The following is a 14774-nucleotide window of genomic DNA, read 5'->3' as shown; positions in this document are numbered from 1 at the left end:
CCACTGGTTTTTCTTGGCCACAGAGTGTTTCACAGAATGGATGTACCATCATGTACTTAGTAGCAGTCCCCTTTTGATAGACATTTAGGTTGTCACCAGGATTTTTTACATGAGCAATGCTGCAGTGAACCTCCTTGTCCACAAGCCATCTCCTCCGTGCTGGGGTATATCTTTGGATACGTTCTTAGAGGAGGAGCTGGTGGGGAAGGTCCTATGCACGCATAGTTTTCGGAGCTCTCCCTCAGTGCCCTCCATTGTGGTTGTACTCACCCTCCCACCAGCTGTGTAGGGGAGGGCCTGTTACCCCAGAGCCCCTCCCTGTGTATTATGTGACCCCTTTTTTTTTTTTCCCCAGTCTGATAGTGGACAAATGGAATCCCAGTGTATGGGTTTTTTTTTTCTTCCTCTTTATTTTGAGATGGAGTCTCGCTATGTTTCCAGCTGGCCTCAAACTCCTGGGCTCAAGCAATCTGCCTCATCTTCCCACATAGCTGGGATTGCAGGTGCATGCAACCACACCCAGCTAGTATAGTTTATTTTTATTTTATTTATTTATTTATTTGAGATGCAGTCTGCCTGTGTCGCCCAGGCTGGAGTGCAGTGTCATGATCTCGGCTTACTGCAGTCTCCCTCCTGGGTTCAAGCAATTCTCCTACTCAGCTTCCCAAGCAGCTGGGACTACAGGAGTGCGCCACCACGCCTGGCTAATTTTTTGTATTTTTAGTAGAGATGGGGTTTCAACCATGTTGGCCAGGCTGGTCTCGAACTCCTGACCCTCACATGATCTGCCCACGTCGGCCTCCTGAAGTGCTGGGATTATAGGTGTGAGCCACCATGCCCTGCCCCAGCGTAGTTTTAATTTGTAGTTGGGAGTGAGCCCCATCCCATCCCCAGCCTGTGCTCTCTCCCCAAGGGACCTGCTGCAGCTGGGAGGGGAGCTGGCCCAGATATCACGAGCTGTCCAGAGGTGGGCCTGGGACTGAGCAGCAGGCCTGCGGCTGGCAGAGAGCCAGGCCGAGGCAGCCCCTGGAGAAGCAGGCCCGCTGCAGGCCCAGCTGGAGGAGTAGCTGCGGGACAAGGTGCTCTGCGAGAAGGACCTGGCCCAGCAGCAGATGCAAAGCGACCTGGACAAGGCTGACCTCAGTGCCAGGTGGGTACCTGGTGGGTGCCGGCACGAGGCAGGCTTCCCTGCAGAAGGTAAAACTGGAGAGTTGGGGAGAAGGGAGCATCTGTTCACTAGGGGCAGGGGCCTTCCTCTGTGAGCTCAGCCAGTCTTCCCATGCACTGAGGTTCCAAGACACTGGCAGTGTATATCATAAACAGCTTAGCCTCCGATGAAGAACTTGTGGCCCAGGTGCGGTGGCTCACACCTGTAATCCCAGCACTTTGGGAGGCCAAGGTGGGGGATCACCTGAGGTCAGGAGTTCAAGACCAGCCTGTCCGACAGGCGAAACCCTGTCTCTACTAAAAATACAAAAATTAGCCGGGTGTGGTGGCGCGTGACTGTAATCCCAGCTACGAGGGAGGCTGAGGCAGGAGAATGCTTGAACCCAGGATGTGGAGGTTGCAGTGAGCCAAGATCACATCACTGTATTCCAGCCTGGATGACAGAGCGAAACTCCATCTCAAAAAAAAAAAAAAAAAAAGAACTTGTGCCCCTTACTCCTGCCACCTGGACAAGTCCTCAAGTGCTTTCCCATGAGATAAAGCTGATGGGAACCTCATTCCCATTTCACAGATGAGAAATGTGAGGTCTGCAGAGGAGCTGGGACTTGTCTAAGGTCACACAGCCAGGGAGGTGGATGTTATCGTCCCTGCCTCAGGTTTGGAGAAGGATGCTGGACACAGAGCTAGTGGATTTGAGAGGCAGGGTGGTCCCCTATTCACCTCTGTTGCTCCCCCAACTCCAGAGTGACAGAGCTGGGCCTGGCAGTGGAGCATCTTCAGAAGCAGAATCTGGAGAAGGATCAGGTCAACAAGGACCTCACTGAGAAGCTTGAGGCCCTGGTGAGCTGCAGCTGCCCCTGAGATGGGGCAGGGTGGATGGGGTACGGCCAGATCCATGGACGCAGGCTTAGGCTGGGCTGCCTGGGCCACCCCAGCATCCCACTCACACTCAGGTTCAGCCCTCACAGGTGTGCAGGCTTCGTGGGAAGCACACTCACCTCCTCCATCCCATTTTTCCTCCCAGCAGCCCTGTAGCGTCATCCTCATGACACAGATGGGGAAACTGAGGCCCAAGAGGGGAAATGCTTGTCCAGTCTCAGAGCCAGTAAGCGGGAGAGTTGGGACTTGAACTCATGTCTGTGCTCTCCAGGTCCAGATGCTGCCTCTGGCAACCCAGCTGCCCACCCCCACACAGCCTGGTTTGGTTACCCCTCTGTGTGGGGCCTGGCCTGGGTTCTAGGTCCAGCTCTCCTCCAGTCGACTTTGTGACCTGGGGCAGGACACAGCTCTTCTCTGGGCCTGGTCTGTTCAGTGAGGGCCTCGGCCTGCTGTGGGGTCTACCAGGTGGCTGGCCTATGGACATGGCTTCAGAGGCCACCTGATCAGTGGTGGGCCAGGGAGGGAGGGAAAGGGGAGGTTTCAGGTAAGACAGAACCCCGACCACCCTTTGTCTCCCTAACCGCACTCCAGGAATCCCTATGGCTACAGGAGCTGGCAGCCCTGGAGACAGAGGATGGAGAGGGGCTACAGCAGACCCTAAGGGACTTTGCACAGGTGTGAGCCCAGAGAGGTGGGAAGAGAGCGCCCTGCCAGGCAGTCCCAGGCTCCCCCGCCACATCTTTCGGTGGCCTGGGACTGAACTGCAAATGGGTGGGGGCCTGGGACCCAGGCTGTAGCTGCTCAGCACCCCTGCTAGCTCACCCAGCCTCTGCCCTGGGGAGCCCCCAGTCTCAGAGGGGAGGCACGGCCCTTACGGAGCCCACCTGTGAGCGACGCCAAATGATGTCTTCCCAATAAACGGGAGGCCTCAGCGGCGAGCTGAGGACTGAGCTAGTGAAGGAGGTGAAATCAGGAAGGCTTCTTTTTTTTTTGAGACAGAGTCTCGCTCTGTCACCCAGGCACCCAGGCTGGAGTGCAGTGGCGCGATCTCGGCTCACTGCAAGCTCCAGCTCCCGGGGTCACGCCATTCTCCTGCCTCAGCCTCTCCGAGTAGCTGGGACTACAGGCGCCCGCCACCATGCCCGGCTAATTTTTTTTTTGTATTTTAGTAGAGATGGGGTTTCACCGTGGTCTCGATCTCCTGACCTCGTGATCCACCCGCCTCGGCCTCCCAAAGTGCTGGGATTACAAGCGTGAGCCACCGCGCCCGCCAGGAAGGCTTCTTGTAAGAGGGCGCATTTGGAATGAGGCGGCCCCCAGCCTCGCCTGGGCGTCTTTGCCCAGCTATCCCCGCGATTCCTAACTCGGCAGCCTCCTTCTGCCTCCCTCGCCTACCCTCAGGCCGTCTCGTCAGACGCTGAGAGCCGCGTACAGCTGAGCAGCTCCCAGCGCACCGCGGATGCCTCCGAGGGCAGCCTGCGGGGGCTCTCGGGCCAGGGGACCCCGTCCCCCCCGCGGCGCTCCTCACCTGGCTGAGGCCGTTCACCCCGCCGAGGCCCTTCCCCGGCCTGCTCAGACTCCTCCACGCTCGCCCTGATCCCACTCCGCCCTGCACAAGCGCCAGCTGCAGGTCCAGGTAGGAAGGGGCTTGAGCGTTCTGGGCGCAGCCAGAGGCCCGGGGGAGGGGCTCGCGCCCTCCGGGCGGGGGTGGGTCCGGGGCCAGGGTCGAGGGAGGAGTCTGAGCGCCCTGGGGTGCAGCCAGAGCCCTGAGAAATAGTTTCTGAGGGTGTCAGGACCCCCGAAGAGATGGCCGAGAACTCTGCGGTGAAACCGAGCCCAGAAGTGGGGATGCTTGGGTAGCTGGGGGTGGGTGCTTGGGCAGCTGGTGGAAGGAGGAGGCTGCGGCAGTGTTAGGGTCCTGGTAGAGAGGGAGACAAGTCCGTGATCATACAGAGCCAGGACCCTGGGAAAAGGTCTAGAAAGGGGAATCAGAGCCTAGGATGAGAGCTTGGGAACTAGGGGCAGAGCCAGGGTAGGGAGGAGTCTGAGAGTGGAACCAGGATGCAAGGGTGAGGAGCCTGGGAGCCCTGGGGGTGGGGTCAGAAGACAAGTGTGCCTGAGGGTTTGTCTGGCATCCGTGGGGGCTTTAATAGTTGTCCGGGACCCCAGGGAGGTGAGGGCTCAGAGGGTGGTGAGCGCACATAGGAGGGGAGCGGAAGCCTGGCCGTCAGGCCTAGGCCCCTATCCTGCCCCAGGCCAGGTCCAGGCCCTGGACCCCGCCTAGCGTAGGCTAGTGTGTATCCCTGGAACCAGAAGAGAGTAGGTGGCTCTGGAGGCCTGAAAGGACCCCCCTCGACTCTGTGATCCCCACGCCCCAGGACATGCGTGGGCGCTATGAGGCAAGCCGGGACCTGCTGGGCACCCTGCGGAAGCAGCTTAGCGACAGCGAGAGTGAGCGTCGGGCCCTAGAGGAACAGCTGCAGCGCCTGCGGGACAAGACCGACAGCGCCATGCAGGCCCACGAGGACGCCCAGCGCGAGGTGCAGCGGCTGCGGAGCGCCAACGAGCTCCTGAGAAGGTGCCGGGGAGGTCTGAGCTGGGGGGTGCGCAAGAATAAGTCAGCGTCTGGGCATAACACCAGTCAAGCCTCATGCGTGTGACTCTGCACTAATATGGTCACCACTAGCTGCATGTGCCTATTCACGTTTATTTATTTATTTTTAAAATGGAGTCTCGCCCTGTCGCCCAGGCTGGAGTGCAGTGGCGCGATCTCGGCTCACTGCAAGCTCCACCTCCTGGGTTCACGCCATTCTCCTGCCTCAGCCTCCCAAGTATCTGGGACTACAGGCCCCTGCCACCACGCCCAGCTAATTTTTTTTTTTTTTTTTTTTTTGAGACGGAGTTTCATTCTGCGGCCCAGGCTGGAGTGCAGTGTGCGATCTCGGCTCACTGCATCCTCTGCCTCCCGGGTTTAAGTAATTCTCACCTCAGCCTCCGAAGTAGCTGGGATTATAGGTGCCACCACCATGCTTGGCTAATTTTCTTCTATTTTTAGTAGAGACGGGGTTTCACCATCTTGGCCAGGCTGATCTTGAACTCCTGACCTCGTGTTCCACCCGCGTCCATCTCCGAAAGTGCTGGGATTACAGGCATGAGCCACCGCGCCCGGCCAACATTTATTTGTTAGTATTCAGTTTCGTTTTGTTTTGTTTTGTTTCGCTTTGTTTTGAGGCATGCTTTTGCTCTGTTTCCCAGGCTGAGGCACAATTGGTCCATCACAGCTCACTGTAGCCTGGAACTCCCAGACTCAAGCGATCCTCCCACCTCTACCTCCCAACTGCCCCTAGTTGGGGGCCAGAGCCTGGGCCTGGCCTGGGGAAGGATATGGGACCGAAGCCTGAGAGTTAGGTTTCCACTCCCTTCCTCTGTGCCCTCACCACCCTCTGAGCCCTCACCTCCCTGGGTTCCTGGGCAACTCTGATCTCAGCCCCGAGGATACTAGACAAGCCCCCAACATTTCTAAAATTTTTTAGAGATGGGGGTCTCACTATGTTGCCCATGCTGGTCTTGAACTCCTAGCTTCAAACACTCCTCCCACCTCAGCCTCCCCAATTGCTGGGATTACAGGCATAAGCCACTGTGCCTGGCTCTATTAAAATTTAATTAAAATTTTCAAAAAGTGAAAATTCAGGCTGGGTGTGGTGGCTCACACCCAGCTGGCTGGCCAACATGGTGAAACCCTGTTTCTACTAAAAATACAAAAATTAACCAGGCATGGTGGCATGCTCCTGTAATCCCAGCTACTCAGGAGGCTGAGGTGGGAGAATCACTTGAACCCCGAAGGCAGAGGTTGCAATGAGCCAGGATCGTGCCACTGCACTCCACTCTGGGAGACAGAGTGAGACTCCGTCTCAAAAAAAAAAAAATAATAATAATAATGCTGGGCACAGTGGCTCACACCTGTAATCTCAGCACTTTGGAAGGCCAAGGCGGGCGGATCATGAGGTCAGGAGATTGAGACCATCCTGGCTAACACAGTGAAACCCCGTCTCTACTAAAAATACAAAAAGTAAATTAGCTGGGCGTGGTGGCAGGCACCTATAGTCCCAGCTACTCGGGAGACTGAGGCGGGAGAATGGCCTGAACCCGGGAGGCGGAGCTGGCAGTGAGCCGAGATGGCACCACTGCACTCCAGCCTGGGCAACAGAGCAAGACTCCGTCTCCAAAAAAAAAAAAAAAAAAAGAAAAAATTCAGTTCTTTAGTTGCCCTAGCCACATTTCAAGCACTCATCAACCATACATGGCCATAGAACATTTCCGTCATCTCAGAGAGTTCTATTGCCAGCACTATTTTGGACTGTATTTCTTGGAGTTTTTTTTAGAGATGGGGTCTTGCTATGTTGCCCAGGATGGTCTCAAACTCCTGGCCTCAAGTGATTCCCCTGCCCTGGCCTCCCAAAATGCTGGGATTAGAGGCATGAGCCACCATGCTTAGCCTTAAAGATTTTTTTTTTCTCTTAATTTGAGACAGGGTCTTGTTCTGTCACCCAGGCTGGAGTGCAGTGGTGCGAACTCAGTTCACTGCAACCTCCACCTCCTAGGCTTAAGTGATCCTCCCACCTCATCCTCCTGAGTAGCTGGGACTACAGGCACACACCACCATGCCTGGCTAATTTTTCTGTTTTTTGTAGAGATGGGGTTTCGCCATGTTGCCCAGGCTGATCTCTAACTCCTGAGCCCGTCTCGGCCTCCCAAAGTACTGGGATTATAGGTGTGAGCATCGCGCCAGGCACCCTGAAGATTTTTAAGACAAGAAATTATCCACTTCTTAGCTGCCAGGTTGTTTTTGATATTTTGTTGTTTGGTTTTTCTCTTCATAAATGTAACCATCTAATGAAAAGTTTGAAAAATAGGAATAAAAAGACAGCGCCCTCTCACAGCCTCATCTGCCCATCCTAACTCATTTAGAGCACTGGTTTTCCTTCCCATTGTGTTGCCTGGCAGTGAGATAGCAAACGTTTCCTGCACACCTACTGTGTGCCAGGCTCTTGGCCGAGTGTTTTATATGTACTCTGTGATTTAGTCTTCCTGTGAAACTCATGCAATGCGGAACTCTGTTATTGTAAGCTTGAGAGACTCGCTCAGACTCACAGAGTGTGTGGCTGGGGGTGGCAGGGTGGGAATTGGAATTCAGGTCCATGTGAGAGTAAACCCAGGCTTTCCATGCCTGAAAAGGAGAAGGTCTTTTTTTTTTTTTTTTTTTTTTTGAAAAGGAGTCTCGCTCTTTCACCCAGGCTGGAGTACAGTGGTGCGATCTCGGCTCACTGCAGGCTCCGCCCCCCGGGGTTCACGCCATTCTCCTGCCTCAGCCTCCCGCGTAGCTGGGACTACAGGTGCCCGTTACCTCGCCCAGCTAATTTTTTGTATTTTTAGTAGAGACGGGGTTTCACCGTGTTAGCCAGGAGGGTCTCGATCTCCTGACCTCGTGATCCGCCCACCTCGGCCTCCCAAAGTGCTGGGATTACAGGCATGAGCCACCCCGCCCGGCCGAGAAGGTCTTTTTAAGTAGTTGTGTTCACAGCAAACATCCCATTTCACATTCTGCTATTTTTACTTAACAGCACATTGTCGACTGGGTGCCGTGGCTCACACCTGTAATCCCAGCACTTTGGGAGGCCAAGGCGGGTGGATCACTTGAGGTCAGGAGTTTGAGACCAGCCTGGCCAACATGGCGATACCTCATCTCTGCTAAAAATAAGAAAAATTGGCCAGGCACAGTGGCTCACTCCTGTAATCCCCGCACTTTGGGAGGCTGAGGCAGGAGGACCACCTGAGGTCGGGAGTTCGAGACCAGCCTGACCAACATGGAGAAACCCTGTCTCTACTAAAAATACAAAATTAGCCATCCGTGGTGGCACATGCCTGTAATCCCAGCTACTTGGGAGGCTGAGACAGGAGAATCGCTTGAACCCGGGAGGTAGAGATTGCGGTGAGCCGAGATCACACCATTACACTCCAGCCTGGGCAACAAGAGCGAAACTCTGTGTCAAAAAAATAAATAAATAAAAATAAAAGTAAAATATAAAAAAATTAGGGCCAGGTGCAGTGGCTAACACCTGTAATCCCAACACTTTGGGAGGCCGAGGCGGGCAGATCACTTGAGGTCAGGAGTTTGAGACCAGCCTGGCCAACATGGTGAAATCCCACCTCTAACTAAAAATGCAAAAATTAGCTGGGCGTGTTGATGGGCACCTCTAATCCCAGCTACTTGGGAGGCTGAGGCAGGAGAATCGCTTGAACTCTGGAGGTGGAGGTTGCAGCAAGCCAGGATTGTGCACTGCACTCCAGCCTGGGTGACAGAGTGAGACACCGTCTAAAAAAAAAAAAAAGAATTACTGGGCGCAATGGCTCACGCCTGTAATCCCAGCACTTTGGGAGACCGAGGCAGGCAGATCACGAGGTCAGGAGATCGAGACCATCCTGGCTAACACAGTGAAACCCCATCTCTACTAAAAATACAACAAATTAGCCAGACGTGGTGGCGGGCACCTGTATTCCCAGCTACTTGGGAGGCCGAGGCAGGAGAATGGCATGAACCTGGGAGGCGGAGCTTGCAGTGAGTGGAGATCACGCCACTGCACTCCAGCCTGGGCGACAGAGCAAGACTCCGTCTCAAAAAAAAAAAAAAAAAAAAAAAACCATGTCATGAAGTTTTTTTGCACCTACTGCCAGTGGGGAACATGGCAGCTCACGGCAAGTCTTTGGGGTCCCAGTTGTTCCCTTCTCTTCCCTCCCCTGCCGTGGCCACCATGTGCCTGTGTAGCAGGAAGCTGTGGGATCTGCAGACTCAGCTGTATTGTATCAATTCCCAGAATTGCGAGGCATGGGGTGTTCTAGGGGGCATTTCCTGGTCACATGGCCTAGCAGAGCTGGTGGCACAATTGCTGTGTGTCCCAGGAGCCTAGCTTGTCCTCTTCTACATGGTAGGGTACTTGGAGATCACGCCAGCACTGTCATCCCCTCCAAGTGGGCGGGCTGGAGAGAAGGAAAGCCAGGTTCTTCTGCTGGAGGGTGTGAGTGAAATGAGTCAGCCATGGACAGGGTGGTCAGAGAAGGCTTCCTGGAGGCAGGTGCCTCGGAAGACTGGAGGATGTAGCTCATGGCTAGAGGAGCAGCCAGCCACCTTCCCTGCAGAGAGCAGCCCCAGCATCCCCTCTGCTCCCCCTCCCCTTGTCCTGAAGGGAGAAGAGCAACCTGGCCCACAGCCTGCAGGTGGCCCAGCAGCAGGCCGAGGAGCTGCGGCAGGAGCGGGAGAAGCTGCAGGCTGCCCAGGAGGAGCTGCGGCGCCAGCGGGACCGGCTGGAGGAAGAGCAGGAGGACGCAGTGCAGGATGGCGCGCGGGTGCGCCGGGAGCTTGAGCGCAGGTGAGCAGCATCTCGCCACCCTGCCAGGGCCCTTCAAATGTGCCTCGGGTCCCCTGACAGTGCCCCTGGGGGTTAGGGAGCACCCACTGGGTCCTGGGCCTCCTACCGTCTGGACCCCTCTTATGTCGGGTTTTCTAACCAGACCCATTTCAGGAAACTGGGGCTCAGGGAGGTGTAGTCACTTACCTGGGGTCAGAGAACTAGTTAAAAGGTAGAATTTGGTTGATAATAACAATAATTAAAATAACAGTAGTAATATTAGTAATAGTATTTTTACGATTTAGTTATGATAATAATATCCTTACTAATTTCACTAAGTGCCAGATACTATTTTAAGCAATTCAGTTCTCTCATTTAACTCTATGATAACTCTGTGACATAGAAGCTGTTATCTCCATTTTGTGGATGGTAAACTGAGGCACACAGAAGCCATGTCACTTGCCCCAGGTCACACAGCTAGTTAGCAGAAGAGCCAGGATTTGAACCCAGACATTCCGCCTTCAGAGTTAACCTCTTCACCACTGTGCTGCTTACCTCTCTGGGACGTGATCCATGATGATGTTTAGTAGACTGTGGTGGAGCATATTATTCTTGTTTCTGAAGGTCCTTGGGGAGATGTGTCAGGCACTATTTTAAGCACATGTGAAGTTTGTATCCTTAAAACAGGCCGGGAGCGGTGGCTCACGCCTGTAATCCCAGCACTTTGGGAGGCCAAGGCAGGCAAATCGCCTGAGGTCAGGAGTTCGAGACCAGCCTGACCAACATGGGGAAACCCCGTCTCTACTAAAACTACAAAAATTAGTCAGGCATGGTGGTGAGCACCTCTAATCCCAGCTACTCGGGAGGCTGAGGCAGGAGAATTCCTTGAACCTGGGAGGCAGATGTTGCAGTCAGCCAGGATCACACCACATACTCCAGCCTGTGTCACAGAGCAAGACTCCGTCTCAAAAAAACAAACAATGTCATGAGGCAAGTGTTGCCTCATTTTGCAGATGTGAAAATGGAGGCCCAGGGTCATGGAGCTAAGCGGTAGTGGGCTTGGTTGCTCTGTGGCTCAGGCTCTTTATCTCCAAACTCCTGCCTCAGGCTTGGTCCCCAGCCCAGCATCTCACTGGCTACAGGAGGTTCAGGGCAGGAAAGTGACATGGGCCACCCACCCGCCCTCTGTCCTGCAGCCATAGACAACTAGAGCAGCTGGAAGGGAAGCGCTCAGTCCTGGCCAAGGAGCTGGTGGAGGTGAGGGAGGCGCTGAGCCGTGCCACGCTGCAGTGGGACATGCTGCAGGCCGAGAAGGCCGAGGTGGCCGAGGCGCTGACCAAGGTGGGTCCCTGTTTGCTGCACAACCACAAACCTACCTCTGACCCCTAGCCCCAAGCCTTCTCACTCTGGCAGGGACTGGTCCTAGTGTCAGGCAGACTTCTGAGCCTGGTCACAGACGGACCCCTTCCTTCTGGATACAGGCTGATCTTTGTCGAAAGCCACAGACCTCTGGACCTCTGGTCCCAGCCATAAGTGGACTGACCTCTCTTTATGGCCATATCCCTGCCCTTCTGGATGCTCCTGGGGGCAGTGCCTATAGCTCAGGGTCATCCAGTGCCTGAAACTCAGCTCCTGGGGTCTGAGAGTTGGGGCCACAACCTAGAGAGTCCTTGGCGGGGTCATGCCCTGTCCGCTGCAGCCTGGGCTCTGAGCAGTGCTGTCCCTAGACCCTACTCGGGATCCTCTGAACTCTGGCCCTGTCCTGCAGCTTGAGCTATGTTTGCACGGCTCTGTGGTGGGTGGCTTTTAAATGGCTCATAAGCAGCAGGCTTTCTGTGATTTTTTTTTTTCCATCTCAAGCTGTGTCCCCTCCTTGTCTCCCCTCCCCTGTCTCCAAGGGTCCATCTCTCTGGGTCTCTTCTTGTGTCTCCTCACCTCCTCCCGACCTTTCTGCCTTTCCTCATCTCTCGGGGCCTGACCCTGCAGGCTGAGGCTGGCTGCATGGAGCTTGAGCTCTCCATGACCAAGCTGAGGGCAGAGGAGGCCTCCCTGCAAGACTCCCTGTCCAAGCTGAGCGCCTTCAACGAGAGCCTTGCTCAGGACAAGTTGGATCTGAACCGCCTTGTTGCCCAGGTACGCTGTGCACCTGCGGGCCCACCTGCCTTGCCCACGCATCCTCCCCACTCAGTGAGGCACCCCAGGCCCAGCCCTGCACCTGTCTTGGCCCCTGCCTCCCTTTCTGTCTCTGGTTCTCTGTCTGTCTCCGTCTGTCTGTCTATCCTCTCTAGGCGTCAAAGCACAGAAGTTCCATGGGCCCTCCTCATCTCCCCCTCCCCAGTGTCCCACATACCCAAGGGCACTGTCCCTCATTCCCTGGGAGCCTCCCCTGGGCTATTGTGGCTGGTGGGTGGGTGGAGGAGGCGTCCTGGTCCTGGGAGGGACACCCTGCTCACGAGGCCCCACTCCTTCCCGGCCCCCAGCTGGAGGAAGAAAAGGCCGCCCTGCAGGGCCGGCAGCGGCAGGCGGAGCAGGAGGCCACAGTGGCGCGGGAAGAGCAGGAGCGGCTGGAGGAGCTGCGATTGGAGCAGGAGGTGGCACGGTAGGGCCTGGAGGGCTCCCTACGAGTGGCGGAGCAGGCCCAGGAGGCACTGGAGCAGCAGCTCCCCACGCTGCACCATGAACGCAGCCGGCTGCAGGAGCAGCTAGTGCAGGTGGGCCAAGCTGTGTGTGGGGGTGGTGTGGAGAGCTTGTGGGCAGGCCGGGCTCCCAGCCCCCTGCATCCAGTCCTGGGTTAAGTCACAGGCACTGGAGCTTGCTTCTGGGTTAAATCCAGCCCCACTTCTGCTAGCTGGGGACCTTGGACAAGGTGTCCAACCTCCCCATACCTCAGTTGCCCCATCTATAACATGGGGCTAGCTGGGGGCAGTGGCTCACGCCTATAATCCCAGCACTTTGGGAAGCCAAGGTGGGTGGATCACCTGAGGTCAGGAGATCAAGACCATCCTGGCTAACTCAGTGAAACTCTATCTGTACAAAAAATAGAGCTGGGTGTGGTGGCACGTGCCTGTAGTCCCAGCTACTCAGGAGGCTGAGGCAGGAGAATCACTTGAACCCGGGAGGCAGAGGTTGCAGTGAGCCCAGATCGTGCCACTGCACTCCAGCCTGGGCAACAGAGCGAGACTCCGTCTCAAAAAATAATACTAATGATAAAGATTAATAACAGGTCAAGACTTTTTAGAATTGGAATCTTAGACTTTTGGGAACATCACCTCTGGAAGAGACCTTAATGTTTCAGGGATCCAGGGACCTTCATGCAGTGTCTATCCTGGAGCGCCTGGGTTTCTGGGAGGGGCCTCTAGAGGATGGGGCACGGGGTGCAGGAAGCAGGATGCAGGTCTCCACCTTGAGGCCTGCTGAGCAGCTGCACTTGAGTCTGTTTTACATATTCAGCTTCTCTGCAAGTTTAGGGTAATACAAGGGTTCTGTTACTCCCAAAGCTGAGTGAGGGCCCTCTTTTTTGTTGTTTTTTTAATTTTGATTTTTGTTTTTGAGACAGAGTCTTGCTCTGTTGCCCAGGCTGGAGTGCAGTGGCACGATCTTGGCTCGCTGCAACCTCCACCTCCGGGGTTTAAGCTGTTTGCCTGCCTCAGCATCCCACGTAACAGGGACTACAGGCGTGCATCACCATGCCCAGCTAATTTTGTATTTTTAGTAGAGACAGGGTTTCACCACCTTGGCCAGGCTGGTTTTGAACTCTTGACCTCAAGTGATCCACCTGCCAAAGTGCTGGGATTATAGGTGTGCGCCACCGTGTCTGGCCGGGCCCTTGTTTTTGTAGACATGTGCATTGCAGATCTAGAGAAGGTCATGACTTGCCTGCCCAAGTACATATAGCACATCGGGGCAGACCCTGGGCTCGAACCCAGGCCTTCTGCCAGGACTGGGTTAGGCTCAGAGTTGGGGTGCTGCACGATGAGCAAGTTGGGGGATGCTGGGAGTGCTGCTCAGTCTCTGGGTGGGGGCCAGCTCTCCCGGCAGCTGAGCGGGCGGGAGCAGCAGCTGGAGCAGGCCCGGTGGGAGGCCCAGTGGCAGGTGGAGGCACTGGAGCAAGCGGCCTGCGAGGTGTCCTGTTCCAGAACTACACGCCCATGTGTGGGATTCACCCGGCTGACACTCTGCCGGTCCCAGAAGGTGCAGCAGCCAGCGGGTTTTGAGATTCCAGGTAGGTAGTCGTGCGTTCGCAGGAGTGTGGACGCCGCCCCTCCAGGGCTGTGACCCCGCCTCGGCCTTTTCCCTGGCGCTGGCCATCAGGGCTCTTGGCTTTGACAGGCGATCCACCCTTCGGCTCCTCCCAGGAGCCACAGGGCCCTCCCTGCCTGCCCTTCACCCAAGTCGAGGGGCCTGAGCCGCACGCTCTTTCCTCTCAGGCCCTTCACTCAGGGTGTCAACAGAGGTGGGTCAGATGAGAAACCCAGATTTCTACACATACCTGGCTACAATGAGATGGCACCACTCCCCTTCCCCTGCAGAAGCAGACTCAGAAAAAGGTCGTTAAAACAGAAGATTTCTATAAAATACGACAGTCTGATAACATAATACCCAAAAGTCCAAGTTTCCATTGAAAATCATTCATCATACCAAGAACCAGGAAAATCTCATACTGAATGAAAATAGGCAGCAAGTACACACTGGCAATAAGATGAGAGAAGCGCTGGGATTGTCTGACAAAGATCTTAAAGCAAGCAAGCCTGATGAAAATGATTTAGTGAGTAATTATGAGCACACTTGAAATAAATGGACAAGTAGAAAGTATTAGCAAATACAAGACTTAAAGGAGAACCAAATGAAGTATTAGAAGTGGAAAAATACAACAACCAAAATAAAAAGTCCGGCACATAGGCTCAACAGCAGAATGGATGGTGCAGGGCAAAGAAATCCATCCACTGCAGATGAAAAAGTAGAAATTACACAATCTTAACAGGGAAAAAATAGACTCGGGGAGAAAGTGAATAGAACCTCAGGGACCTGTGAAACTACCTCAAAAGGTCTCACTTTCATGTTGTCATCTATGTCTGGAAGGGGAAGAGGAAGACGACAAGGCTGAAAACATAAAGTAAATGGCTAAAAGCTTCCCAGAGTTGGCAAGAGACATAAACCTATAGGCTTAAGAAGCCGTGAGGACCCCAAATAGGATAAAACCCAAAGAGGTCTATGGCAAGACACGTGAAAAAATAAAATGTTGGAAACTAAAGACAAAATATATTGAAAGCAACAGAGAAAGGTGACACCTTACCTAGAAAGGAAAAACAATTCCGATGATGATGG

At 54.7% G+C, this 14774-nt stretch overlaps 1 pseudogene; it reads left to right on the top strand.

Annotated features, from left to right (window-relative positions):
- Nucleotides 1-913: 913 nt before the first annotated feature.
- Nucleotides 914-14209, top strand: LOC115833928 (annotated as a pseudogene).
- The last annotated feature ends 565 nt before the right edge of the window (nucleotides 14210-14774 follow it).

This window comes from Nomascus leucogenys, unplaced genomic scaffold (genome assembly GCF_006542625.1).
Source record: "Nomascus leucogenys isolate Asia unplaced genomic scaffold, Asia_NLE_v1 001450F_36356_qpd_obj, whole genome shotgun sequence".
Classification (NCBI taxonomy): Eukaryota; Metazoa; Chordata; class Mammalia; order Primates; family Hylobatidae; genus Nomascus; species Nomascus leucogenys.
This window is presented reverse-complemented; position numbering and strand designations above follow the sequence as displayed.